Source organism: Pipistrellus hanaki (assembly GCF_964339955.1).
Source record: "Pipistrellus hanaki genome assembly, chromosome: 14".
Lineage (NCBI taxonomy): Eukaryota > Metazoa > Chordata > Mammalia > Chiroptera > Vespertilionidae > Pipistrellus > Pipistrellus hanaki.
The window spans coordinates 29,810,651-29,823,414 of NC_140516.1; the positions used below are offsets into that span (position 1 = coordinate 29,810,651).

Genomic DNA, 12,764 nt, shown 5'->3' on the forward strand with positions numbered 1-12,764 from the left:
ACAACAGTTGAAAGTTTTTAGAAAGCTGCTCTATTCCAACAGCTGCCCATCTCAGAGGAGTTTGAACAAGATGTGTGAGGTTCCTGGGGCCTGGTAAAGGCCTCAGACCTTCCCTTGAAACCAGGGCTTAAGAAATAGAGACCACTTATCTTGACTAGAGAATATTTCCTAGGAAATAATAGACAAAATGGAAAAGGCAAAGCATAAAAATGAGCCTACAAAATATCCAGGTTTATTTGCCATTATTTTAGCTGTTTGCCTGAAGAAAACACAACTCCCAACATAACAGAATCCCAAGTCTTTACAATGTAGCATCCACAATGTCAGCTTCCATTAAAAATTCAGAGCTATGTAAGGCAAGTAGAAAATATAACACCATTGTCAAAGATGGAGCAAACCACAGAAACATATACAAATAAACCAAAAAAAAAATGGAATTAGAAGGCTTTAAAATATAAATGATAAATATATTAAAGAATCCACAGAGAAAGCTAGATATAATGGGTAAAGAAACAAAATTTCAGTAGAAATATAAAAACTAAAAGAAAAAACAACTGGAAATTCTAAAACTGAAAACTACAATATAAAACTTTTTTAAAGAACAGATTAGCCTAATAACAGATTAGACATAATAGTAAAAAAATTATGGGTGGACTTCAATATATGTCAATATAAAGAATCCAGGCTGAAGCACAGAGAGAAAAACAATGTTTTAAAAAGAGCTTCAATGACCTCTTGGGGAGTATCCAGTGATCTAATTTACATACTGAAAAAAGAGTACAGAGAATGGAGCAGAAAAACAAATGCAAAGAAACACAGCCTAGAAATTTCCAAAGCTGAACAAAAATAGCAATACATCAAAGGAGGACACTCAGTTACCCACAAGAAAACTTTACCTAACCATGACAACCAAAGATAATAACAAAAATAATCTTAGAAATAGCTAGAGAAGAAAAGGTATAATACACATGTAAGGGCAATAAGAAGAGTGATGGCAGACTTCTCGTTAAAAACAGATGGCCAGGAGAAAATAAACATCTTTAAAGAGCTGAAAGGATGGGGAAAATGTCTACGAGAATTCTCTATATAACAAAAATATATTTCAATAATAAAGGGAAAATAAAGAATCGTCACACAAATGAAAATGGAGTCTGTTGCCAATAGACCTACACTGCAATGAATGCTAAAGAAAGCTCTGCAAGCTGAAAAGAAGTAATACCAGATGTAAGTTTTAATCCACAGAAAAGAATGAAGAATGTTGGAAATAGCAAATCTGCAGGTAAACATGAACGACTTCTCTTAATTTAAGATACAGTTATTAGATCTATGATACTTTATCAAGTATTCTATATGTATATAAATATACTTTATATATGCTGCATTATAAGTATAATTCTGTATAGTTTATAACATATGGATACATGAAGAGAACAGTGCAATGGTTAGGGGGAGTGTCAATTGTAACCATACTGTATGTTTCATATTTTTATATGATGTAATAAAATATTCATTCAAAAAAGACTTTCTATTAAAGATGAATATTGAATTCTGCAGAGAAACTACAAAAATATTAATGCAAAGTTGTTAAAGTGGTATAACTAAAAATCTGAGAAAGAAATTAAAAATATGATACTGAAATGTATTCAATTAAACAAAGAGAAGAAAGAAAAGGAGCTAAAAGATTCAAAAGTATTTCAAGAATAGGACATTTAGGAAACAATAAAATGGTAAATCTAAAACTAACCATATCAATAATTATAGTAAACTAGAAGCTCGGTGTATAAAATTCATGCGGGGGTGGGGGGTGCGGCGGCGAGGTGTGTCCCTCAGCCCAGTCTGCACCCCCTCTAATCTGGGACCTCCGAGGGATGCCCGACTGCCCTGTGGGATCCAGCCTAAACGGGAAGTCAGACATCCCTCTCACAATCTGACTGCTGGCTCCCAATGGCTCGCCTGCCTGCCTGATCAGTCCCTAACTGCTTCTGTCTGCCAGCCTGATCACCCCCTAACCATTACCCTGCCAACCTGATTGACACCTAACTGCTCCCCTGCTGCCCTATTGCCCCCAACTGCTCTCTCCTGCTGGCCTGGTCACCCTTAACTCCCCTCCCCTGCTGACCCAGTCACCCTCAACTGCCCTTCCCTGCAGGCCTGGTCACCCCCAACTGCCCTCCTCTGACAACCTGGTTTCCCTCCCCCGCCAACTGCCTTCCACTGCAGGCCTGTTATTAGATATTAAAAACCCCTGAATAAAAACACCTGAGAAAAAGACTTATCAAAATTAAAGAAGCTTCCCTAGTTTTACTAAAGGATTTCTTTTTTTAATGTATTTTTTCTTATTGATAGTATTACAGATATCTTTCATCCCCCCTCCTCGCTACCCCTCCTCCCAGCCCTACCACACACACAGGTCTTCACTATAAAGGATTTCTTAAGGATCTTTTAAAATTAGTGAACTTTCTTTGTCAACCTAAATTTATTCATTTATTAAAAATATCATAGATATTAGTTTCAGAAATGCACTCACTACATGAAAAATACAACTGTGATGATAAAAAGAAAATGTTAGGAAAAGTCTGTTCTCAAATTCTGAGCCCAAAATAATAAAGAGCGAATGCTTTGAAATAAATAATTTAAAAACCTGAAAATTATTTATAACATGGGTTACAAACTATTTTCCTTAGAAACTATTTCCACCAATGCCAAGTCAAAGTAAATAGCACAATATTTTAAAAACAAACAGCCATTTTCAAAGCTAACTGTGCAGCTATGCTATGCTAACATAGTTTGCAAAATTAAAACTTCCAAACACAGCTACGCAAAGAAATCATAATAAATAAACCCCAAGCCCTTCAAATATTAATTTTAAAATTTCTAATCATAATGTGGTCTTATGTAAGTGTGCATCTGACAAATTGTGCTACTAATCCAGCCAGCATTCTTACCATATTATGTTTCTGGTTCCTTCCATGCACTAAATACACTACCAATTTTCAAAATCTCCATCCACCAATCTATATTGACATGTATTCCACTTGCTTAGCATCATCATACAATATATGCTAAAAACTGTCTATTATTTAAGTCATGTTAGATATATTGCTGTTGCCAGGAAACTGGGTTCTAATGTAGCAATGCAGACGGAGGGAAGGGCCTGGAAGGGCTCTGGGGGGTAAATCAGAAGCCCAGATAGGACAGCAGGTCCCCCTCGGCAAAACTAATCTAACATGGGATTCTCAGGAAACAACAATAAAACGTTGACAACAGTATGTGATTCACTTAGGTTACTGAGTGGCACAGGTACATGCCACCTATTTCTTCCTGAGTCTGATTTCTTTTTGCATCACTGGGATCCTCTACTTATTGCAACTCTTTTCATTATATCCCACTAATTCACAATCAAATGAAATAACACTGAATTAAAGAACCAGAGTACATCAGAATCTCTCAGGACATCATCATAGGGACCCATAGCAGATAGCACATAATAAAAAATATAACAAATGACCTCCTCATAATGAAGGAATTATTCAGAAATCAAATCTTACTTAGAAGGGTAAAATTATATGACTTAGTAAAATATTAGGCAAAAAAAATCAAATCATTTTAGTTTTTGTGTGTGAATTTTTGTGTTTATTTTGAAATAATTCCAGACTTTAAAATGTTGCCAAAATAGAAATGTGTGTATACATACATGTCTATATATACACATAGAAACATATGTATATATATATACACATAGAAATGTGTACATACACACACACACACACACACACACACACACACACATTAAATACCCATACACACAGAGCCAGAAACAGTAACATAATTCTGAAAGTCAGGGATATACAAAGATATACTCAGAAGAGAGATACCATCTCCATCCCCCTACCTCATTCCCTCCCCCATCCATTCCATTCTGTTCCAATCACCCATCCCATGGTGTTGTTTTTTTTTTATTTTTCACTTTAAATATACCCCTAGAAATCATCCCATACTTTCATTCATAGAGATCATCCCTACTAACCCTCTATTGTGAGATTGTACCAGAGTTCATTATGTCACTTCTCTACATCTAGGTATTTAAATTGTTTCCTGTATAAACCAATCTCATTTAATAAGTAATGTTTCAAAGACATCAAGGTTTCTGCCAATTCAGGGAGCATATTATAGGCAATTATTCTCCACCTCATTCCTTACCTCATCCAACTGTTTACAGCAAACATTCAACTTAAAAGTTGAGTTTGTACTTGTACCTAAGTTTTAAATATTTTTTTTCCTAGTATGTCGTCTCTAAACATCTTCCCACCTCATCTATTAGAAGCTCCTACTAAAACAGATTAAAAACAAACAAACAAACAAAAAACAACAGGTCCTCCTCTTCTGCAGAATGACATGATACATACCTTAAACTGCTCTCCCCATACAAATATCTACAGAAGAGAACATATGACATTTTTCTAAATACACCTGTGAAGTGACGATAAAGTAAGAGAGAACGAGGGAAACTGGGAAGACAGAAAGCACCTAGATGAGTCTGGCCACCCTGAACTTCCAGTTTCTCTATCTTCATCTCATTTTTCCCTGGAGTGGATTTAAATTTTCTTTTTATGTGCTATATGCTAGCAATTATTATCTTTAAATTCAATTTTCACAATCTACTTTTAAAAAAAGTTATCTCAGTTTCTACCACTAAATGCTGATACCTTGAGAAACATCTTAATTCCTTAGTTCCGAAAGAACACAACTTTAACAGAGGAATCTCATGTTTTCTTAGAATTATTTTAAGGAAGCTGGTAAATATAATAATATAAGTAGTACAAGAAGTAAATAGTCAACAAGAGGCAGGTTGTACATTTTAGGTTAAATTCAAAATAGTCTTTCCTACTCTGAGACACTCTGTCACCCTATTTCGTTGTCTTCATAGCATTTATTCAAGTCTGAAATGTTCTTGTTTATATATACCTCTTTCTCACTTGTCTCCCTGAACCAGCCTGCCCCACTCCCATTGGACTGCAAGTTCCTTGAGAGAAGGGATCTTGCTTGCCTTGTTCACTACTGTAGTCTAGTATCTAGAACAGTGCCTGGCACAAAGTAGAGATGCTCAATAGCTCTTCGATGGATGGATGGATCTGGATAATGGTGCAAATGATGTCACAGACACAAACAAATTGTATTAGGAATATAAAAGTCCACTCCTCCTATCCCCTCTGCTGGCCTCATAATCAACTGAGAACGTATCAATACAGGCATCAGAGTCCATGTTTTTAAAAAAGGGCATATTTTTAATATCAGTAATATACTTCAGTATAATTATGAAACAGTTACATAAAAAATGAGCCAGTGCATCAAAAGCCAGACATTCACTGAAGGTCACAGCATAAGAAATAATGCATGACCATGACCTTGATGATATGTTATTGAGGAGATAAAATTAAAGGCTACCCCTGGCCAGGTAGCTCAGTTCATTGAACATCATCCACACACTAAAAGGTTGTACACCAAAAGGTTGGGGGTTTGATCCATGGTAAGGGTATATATATATACAGGAGGCAACCAATCTATGTTTCTCTCACTCTCATTCTTCCTCTCTCTCTAAAAAATCAATAGAAACATATCCTCAGGTGAGGATTAAAAAAAATAATTAAAGGCTTATAAAGCAAGAAAATGAAGTAACCATGTAATTGACATGTAAGGGAGTGGGGTGAAGGGGTCAAGGAGACAAACAGGTCAAAGCTTATGACTAATAGGAAACCAGTCAAGCCAATACAGCAAGCATCCAACCAGATACGCCTTGACATCCTCCAAGATAAGAGTAAAGCCATTAAATAACAGCTGATTTCAGAATAACAGCTGACTCGCATTCACTGAGCTTTGATACGGACTGCCCATTCCCAGAAAAGAAGGCAGTGAGGTCCTGGCCAGAAACCTGTTATCACTTTCATCCGCTCAGAGTCCAATGTCGCCTCTATCACCTTTATTGTCTGTCAGGCATAGGAAGGACTGGAAACAGCTGAGTCAGAGCTGCTCAAGGAAGCATTGAGTCACATCTCACTACGCAGTGAAGCTGAGAGAACAATAGCAACTAGTGTATTTGAGACCACAGGCTGGGTAATTCCCAGAGAATGGCTGGACTTGACTTAGTACAGCAGAGTGGGTCACACTACATTCAATCCAAGCTCTAAGTTGTCACATACCTCCAACAGCTACTGTTCTGCATTTATCAGTAGTTTCCTTTAAAATTGTTCTCATGTACACTTCCTGAGGCAGGGTCTTGTATTCTATTTCATAAGCTTCCCAACCAGACACTTCTGTGCCTCCCAAAGAACTCAATGGTGTACCTAGAAGAAAAGGGCAATTTTTGTTTAATCACTTCAAAAATGGAATCATAAAATTCTAAAGCTGAAAGAGACCTTATAAATCCAATAGACCTCACTATACATAGAAGTATTAGATTGGAAACAAAAAATTCACAACTGACCTCCCCACCTCCCACTCCCATGTGTCTTCCTTCCTCTCTTCCTTCCTTCCTCCCTCCCTTCCTTCCTTCAGCTTTTTTTATAGATATAATATAAACCTTACCCCACCTTTTCTTAATTAAAACTAAAGTCTATAACCCTCTATCACATAGAGGTGCTAGTTTTATATATTTACATATTAACGTTAATTGTCAACAAGTAACTGATTTTCACAAATTAAGTACAGCATCTTCAATAAGAAAACAAAGAGTAACTTAACTACTAAGATACCTTCTTTACAAGTTGACTGATAAAAAAGATGGTCATTTCTCTAAGACCCAAACATTGTCCTCATAAATGATACCTTTTATAGTTACATGTTGCATAACCAGGAAGCTAGAGATAATGTTTTGCATGTGACAAAGAACAAAAAGGTAATTGTTCACTTAGTCCCTCATTTATACTTATTTGTACTTACATGTGAAAGAATGTGGAATCCAATGGTAGCTAGCAAGGTAGCATTTTATTTTTATCATGTTTAATTTAATTGGTAACATTCTATTTTTTCTTCTATTATAAATGACCTATTAGAGGTGAGTTCTCGATCCTGTTCAGGATCATATGAACCATACATCACTGAGTACCTGATGAAAGTTAAACCTATTCTACTATTCAAGAAGATCTTGAACTCTTTGAAGCCTATCTCAAGACCTCAGAATAAGAATCGTAGGGAATTCTATGTACCAAACTGAATAGCTGATATCTTGGGCCAACTAACAGTCATAAGAGAAAATGATTCTTGGAACAACAACAACACAAACAAACAAAATAATTTTTGATAGTCCCTAAGGGCCTAGTCCAACCAGGCAACCCTCGCTTAATAATTCTTTATCCTACAGGTCAGAAATAGTAATACACTGTAAGTTAGGGGTGTGGAATGTCTAGCCAGCTGGCCACATAGACCTATGAAATCGTTTGGTCTGGCCCTCCAAGGCATTAGGGGTGAGTTAATTAAATGTTTAACCAACTGTAACAGGCTAATTTTTAAGCTGATAATTTTGTATGACCCATGAATGATGTCATAAATTCCCAAATGCACCCCTGACAAAAAAAAGTTCCCACCCACTGTAAATAATCAATACAATCACAAAGAAAGTCACTGTCACAAGTAACTAAAAAGAACACAGGACTCTCTTGACATTTTATTAGTTTATAAGTATTCATTAAAGCTTAAGAGTAAAATAGATTTAGATAAAAGAACATCATCTGATAATACCGACATATAGAATATACAGCTAACGATAAATCAAGGGGTTCCCTCCAAAAAAGTGTCTCAGGAAATAGAGTGTCACTAAGTCTCATATTAAAAACAAAAATTTCATTTTATTTTGAATAATGAAATGACATTTGGGAAAGTAACATACTAGTACAGATGGTCAATAAGTACATGAAAGGATGCTAAACATCATAATCAACAGGGAAATGAAAATCAAAACCAAATAATGTGTCACCTCACACCTATGAGGATGGCCACTATAAAAACAAAACAAAAAAAAACACAGAGAAAATAACAAGTGTTGGCGAGGATGTGAAGAAAAGGAAACCCTGTGTACAATTGGTGAAAATGTAGCCACTATGGAAAAAAAAAAGAAAGAAACAAAGAAAGAAACAAAGAACTACCCTAAGATCTAGCAATTCCACTTCTGGATATCTACACCCAAAATTGGAAGCAAGATCTCAAAAAGGTATTTGCACACCCATGTTCACTGCAGCCTTCTTTATTCAAAACAGCCAGGAGGTAGAAGCAACTTACGCTAAGTAAAATAAGCTAGTCACAAAAGCACAAATACTTTAAGATCCACTTAGATAAGTTGTCTGAAGTAGTCTAACTCTTTGAAATAGAAAGTCGAATGGTGGTTGACAGAATCTGAGAGCAGGAGGGAAAGAAGAGTTGTTCAGAGGGTGTAGAGTTTCAGTTTTGCATGAAAAAGTTCTAAAGATCTGTTGCACACAATTCGAATATAGTTAACACTACTGTGCTATATGCACTTAAAAATGGTCAAGATGGTAAATTTTATATTGTGTATGTTTTTACCACAATAAAAACAAATAGGGAGATTATACTGGATTGTCTATGTGGGTGCAATGTAATCATAGAGTCCTTAAAAGTGAAAGGAGACAGAAGATGAGGTCAGAGTAATGCAGTATGAGATGTAGTTGACCTGCTATTATTGTTCCTCTAAAAGAGAGGAAGGGGACCGAGAAGCAAAGAGTGCAGCCAGCTTCTCTAGAAGCTAGGAAAATCAAGGGGAGAATTCCTCTAGACCATCTAGGAAGAAATATAGCCCCACTGACACCCTGATTTTAGCCAAGTGAGACCCATGTCAGACTTTTGACCTATAGGGAGCAAGATAATAAATTTGTGTTGTTATAATAAACAATAAAAGGGGGGGGGGTCAGTTAGAATCCGATCTTCTCCCCACCTTGTAGAGCCAGACAAGCCATCTCTACTCCCCTAACAGAAGGCAGTTTACTCTGGAGAAAATGATACATCAAGACTTCAGATTCAGAGATGTCAGATAAGGCTGAGAAGGAGTCATTAGAGCTTAGCATTAGCAGGCTGGGATGAGGAGACCTTTGGCTCCTTTCCCTCTTCTGGCTCCGCCCAAATCCCCACAGGCAGGGTTTTAGTCTTTTGGAGAAACTGAAAGATCTAAGAAAAAAAGACCTGAAGATTCTGAGATCTAGGAGTCACCAACTCAAACGGCCAGGTCTCTGCCCCAAAACCTTTACAGGGAAGCCCACTAGGTAATCAATTTCTAAATATAAATAGAAAACTAAATCTTCACCATTCATTTGAGAAATCTTCTTCCATTAAAATCAGGGACCAAAACAAGCTGATAGGAAGAGGAAACACAAAGGAAAAAATTCAAAGAGCACGAGAAGACAGCAAAATAATTCAATTCAGATTCTCAAAGGAAAAGACAAACTGTTGCATCCATGAAATAAAAAGTTGTTTTGTTTTGTTTTACTTCGATTTTAGTCATTTATTCAAAATATTGTCCAGGGAAGCTAACATGGTTGGTAAAGAAAACGGTGTATAAACCATAAATTGGGTAAAAAAATCTAGGAGCATTGTATTGGCCATGTATAGCATTAAGTTGAATCTGTTCCAAAAAGACGTGGCCACTATTGTGCTTATAGCAATAATACTCTGAGAATAGTCCTATTTTTAAGAAAGAAAATATTCAGAGACAAATTTTAAAAATCCTAGCAGAAATTACAAGTTCAATAAATTCTAAGGAAATCTCTCACAAACTATTAAATGCAAAGAGATGGCCCTTGCCAGTTTAGCTCAGTGGAAAGAGTGTCAGCCTGACGACCAAAGGGTGCTGGGTTTGATTCCCGTCAAAGGTATGTACATGGTAGCAGGCTCCTCCCCAACCTGGGCCCTGGGTGCAGGAGGCAACCAATCAATGTGTTTTTTCCTGCCTTACATTGATGTTTCTCTCTTTCTTCCACTCGCCCTAAAAATCAATGGAAAAATATCCTCAGGTGAGGATTAATAATACATACACACACACACCCCAAAAAAATGCAGAGATGAAAAATAGCTAAGAAAAAGACATTAAAAATTAGAGAGTTAAATCAGTAGGTCCAAATATACAACAGACAGACTTGTAGAAAAGAGTGAATAAGATGGAAAGATAATTATTTTTTAAATATTACAAGAAAATTTCCCAAATTGAAGAACACGAGTTTCTGAATTGAAAGGATTGCGAGCATCAAAAAAATTATTCAGTTCTTTGTAGTAGGAAAACACGGGAAAAATAAACCAAGCATCAAGGTACATAAAGAAATTTAAAATACATTTACCTGATTTGTGTTATTTTTCTTCATTAGCCTTCTTTCCAATCTAGGAGAAAATAATAAGTAAATTAAAGTTCTTTCTTCAAGTAATGAGCTGCTTATAAGGAAAAAAAAAACCCTAAAATTGAAGGCAGCTATTTTTCATTTCTTATTCTCTCTCTATTGAAAAAAAGTATTCTTTCCTACTTCCCAGATAATTTCTGACTGCTATTCAGACTAAGGTTTACAGGTCAAACCAAAGCAGAAGCAAGCATGTGCATATAATGCCAATAAAAATTGCACACCATGTACATCTAATAGTATGAGTTTTAAAATCGTGTACTTATGAATTATCTCTTATCCATTCAGGTAAATAACTGCTAATTGACAATATAGAGAAAGATAAAGAAGCAAGAAAGTACATTTTTCAAACTATAAGAATTAAAACTGTAGGGTGAAAGGGATAGCAACATGTTTACATTTTCGTTTTTACCAGAACACAAGAACAAGTGGAACAACTAGAGTCCATATACATACATGTATGACCGAAGAGCTTATAGACTTTAACCCACATCACCTTAAAGGTTTAGAAATGCTTCCTCATTTACTTTCATGAAACGCATCCTCAACTAAAAATGAAATATGACCCTTTGAAAACATGTATGTGGATATCAAGTCCACTTAACCACAAGGACATGTTCTGAGAAATGCGTCATTTGCGATGTCACAGAGTGCACTTAAACAAACCAAGGCCACGTGGACTAGACTGTAATTGTGCGCACTGTACTTTCATAAAGCTGGCAACACAGTACGTGTGTTTATATACCAGTACCACAAGCAGGAGTGACTGTGGTGTAATCCCTGACAGCTGGCTTGTCTTTTGGGCATGCAACTGTCAGATTTAAGCTTTGATGGGCTGGCCCAGATCTCCACTTCAGAGAGGCATCCCTTCAAGGAGACTATCTCGGATCAACACATTGCAGCCACAGGCCACAGGACCAGATAATAACAAGGCCGCCTCTTGGTTTTAGAGATCTTGGTTGATTTAGATAACTGACCATTTGAAATACTTGTTCCTCTCTCTTCCTGAGCTTTAACTCCTGCTGTTACATTTTAAATTGACCAATAAAGAGGGAGCCTATGAAACCCTGACCCCATCCTCCTACCCCAATAAAAGCAGAACCTCAAGTTCAATTACTCTCTCTAACCTCCACCTGGCTGGTACCCCCTGGAGTCTCTTGTGGGCTCAAGTAAGAGACACTTTTTTCTCCACGTTTCCTAATGGTTATTGCCAAAGGGTGTCTTATAATGTAAAAACCACAGGGTGAGTCAGTTCGGTTATAACCCTGGTTTAGGAAGGGGGGTGTCAGTGGGAAGCTCACTGGGCCCAAGGCAGTGCCCTCAGGCATTTGTAGAGATTGCTAACACACTGAGATGGCACAAAACAGTAACTTTCCTAAAATTTTAGAATGGTTACCACCTCCCTGGGCAAAATGAATCCACCTCCATTATAATCTTATGAGACCACCATCCTATACACAGTCCACCTGAAACATGTTATGCAGCATGTGACTGTAGTTGTAAAATATATATGTGAATTATGATATCTGCAGAAAGAGCAGTTCCCTTAAAAATTAAGAGACATTTGCATTAATGGATGTATTACAGACTGACAGAAAAACACAGAAACCTTGGCTGGCTTCCTTACTTTCCTACAGTGAACACATGTGGGACCACACTGTTCCCAAAGGACACCACTGCCCTGACTTTGAACACCACACCAGTTTTGCCGGTTGGAAAAGGCATTATTTTTCAGGGATCTCTCTGACAGTCTAAGAGTCCCAATATCTGGGCCCAAATAAAATGCTTTCGGGAGAGAGAAGCAGGTAGTCACTGAGTGCAAGGAGGGGTTATTTCAGAAGGATGTGGATGAGTCTGAGGAAGGTGCTTTGTCTGGTTAGATGGTTGTTTGAGGTCCACCTGAAAGTTTTTCAGAGACTATAGGATAGAGAAGCAGGTTTGTGCTATACATGGAAGGGAAAGGTGTTGTCCAGGATGAATGTACTGCTGAGGGTGAGATGGAGGAGGGGATAAGAAGGAAGAGGGGAGGAGGTCAGAGGGAGTTTGGACTTCCTTCCTGTAGGTATAAAAACACATCCTTCCTATAAAATAAAAGGGTAATATGCAAATTGACCCTAAAGGCAGAATGACCAGAACGACCACTGGTCCAAGTCACTATGAGGTGCACTGACCACCTCTTGGTCCCTTTCCCCGGCCAGCAGGCTCTGATCACCTGATGGCCACTTGCGGTGGGGGCAGGGCCGGAAAGTGGGCGGAAACAGCTGACCCCTCTGTCCTTTCCTCCCGCCATCAGGCACCGATAACCTGATGGCAAATGGGGAACTGAGGGTGGGTGGCGGCGGGGGGTGGGGCTGGCTGTGGGCAGCTGGGGAAGAT

At 37.5% G+C, this 12,764-nt stretch overlaps 1 protein-coding gene across 7 annotated transcripts in view; it reads right to left on the minus strand.

Annotated features, from left to right (window-relative positions):
- Positions 1–12,764, minus strand: part of SGMS1 (sphingomyelin synthase 1) — a 217,930-nt gene that overhangs the window by 92,484 nt on the left and 112,682 nt on the right. For 3 of the 7 annotated variants that reach the window (XM_084903458.1, XM_084903461.1, XM_084903462.1), the window contains one exon: positions 10,335–10,374. The exons of 1 other annotated variant lie outside the window; for it this stretch is intronic. The gene's annotated coding sequence lies outside the window, so the exon portion shown is untranslated. Of the gene's footprint in view, positions 1–6,197; positions 6,342–10,334; positions 10,375–12,764 lie in introns of all 7 variants that reach the window. 3 more of the 7 variants (XM_084903456.1, XM_084903459.1, XM_084903457.1) reach the window with 2 other exon arrangements.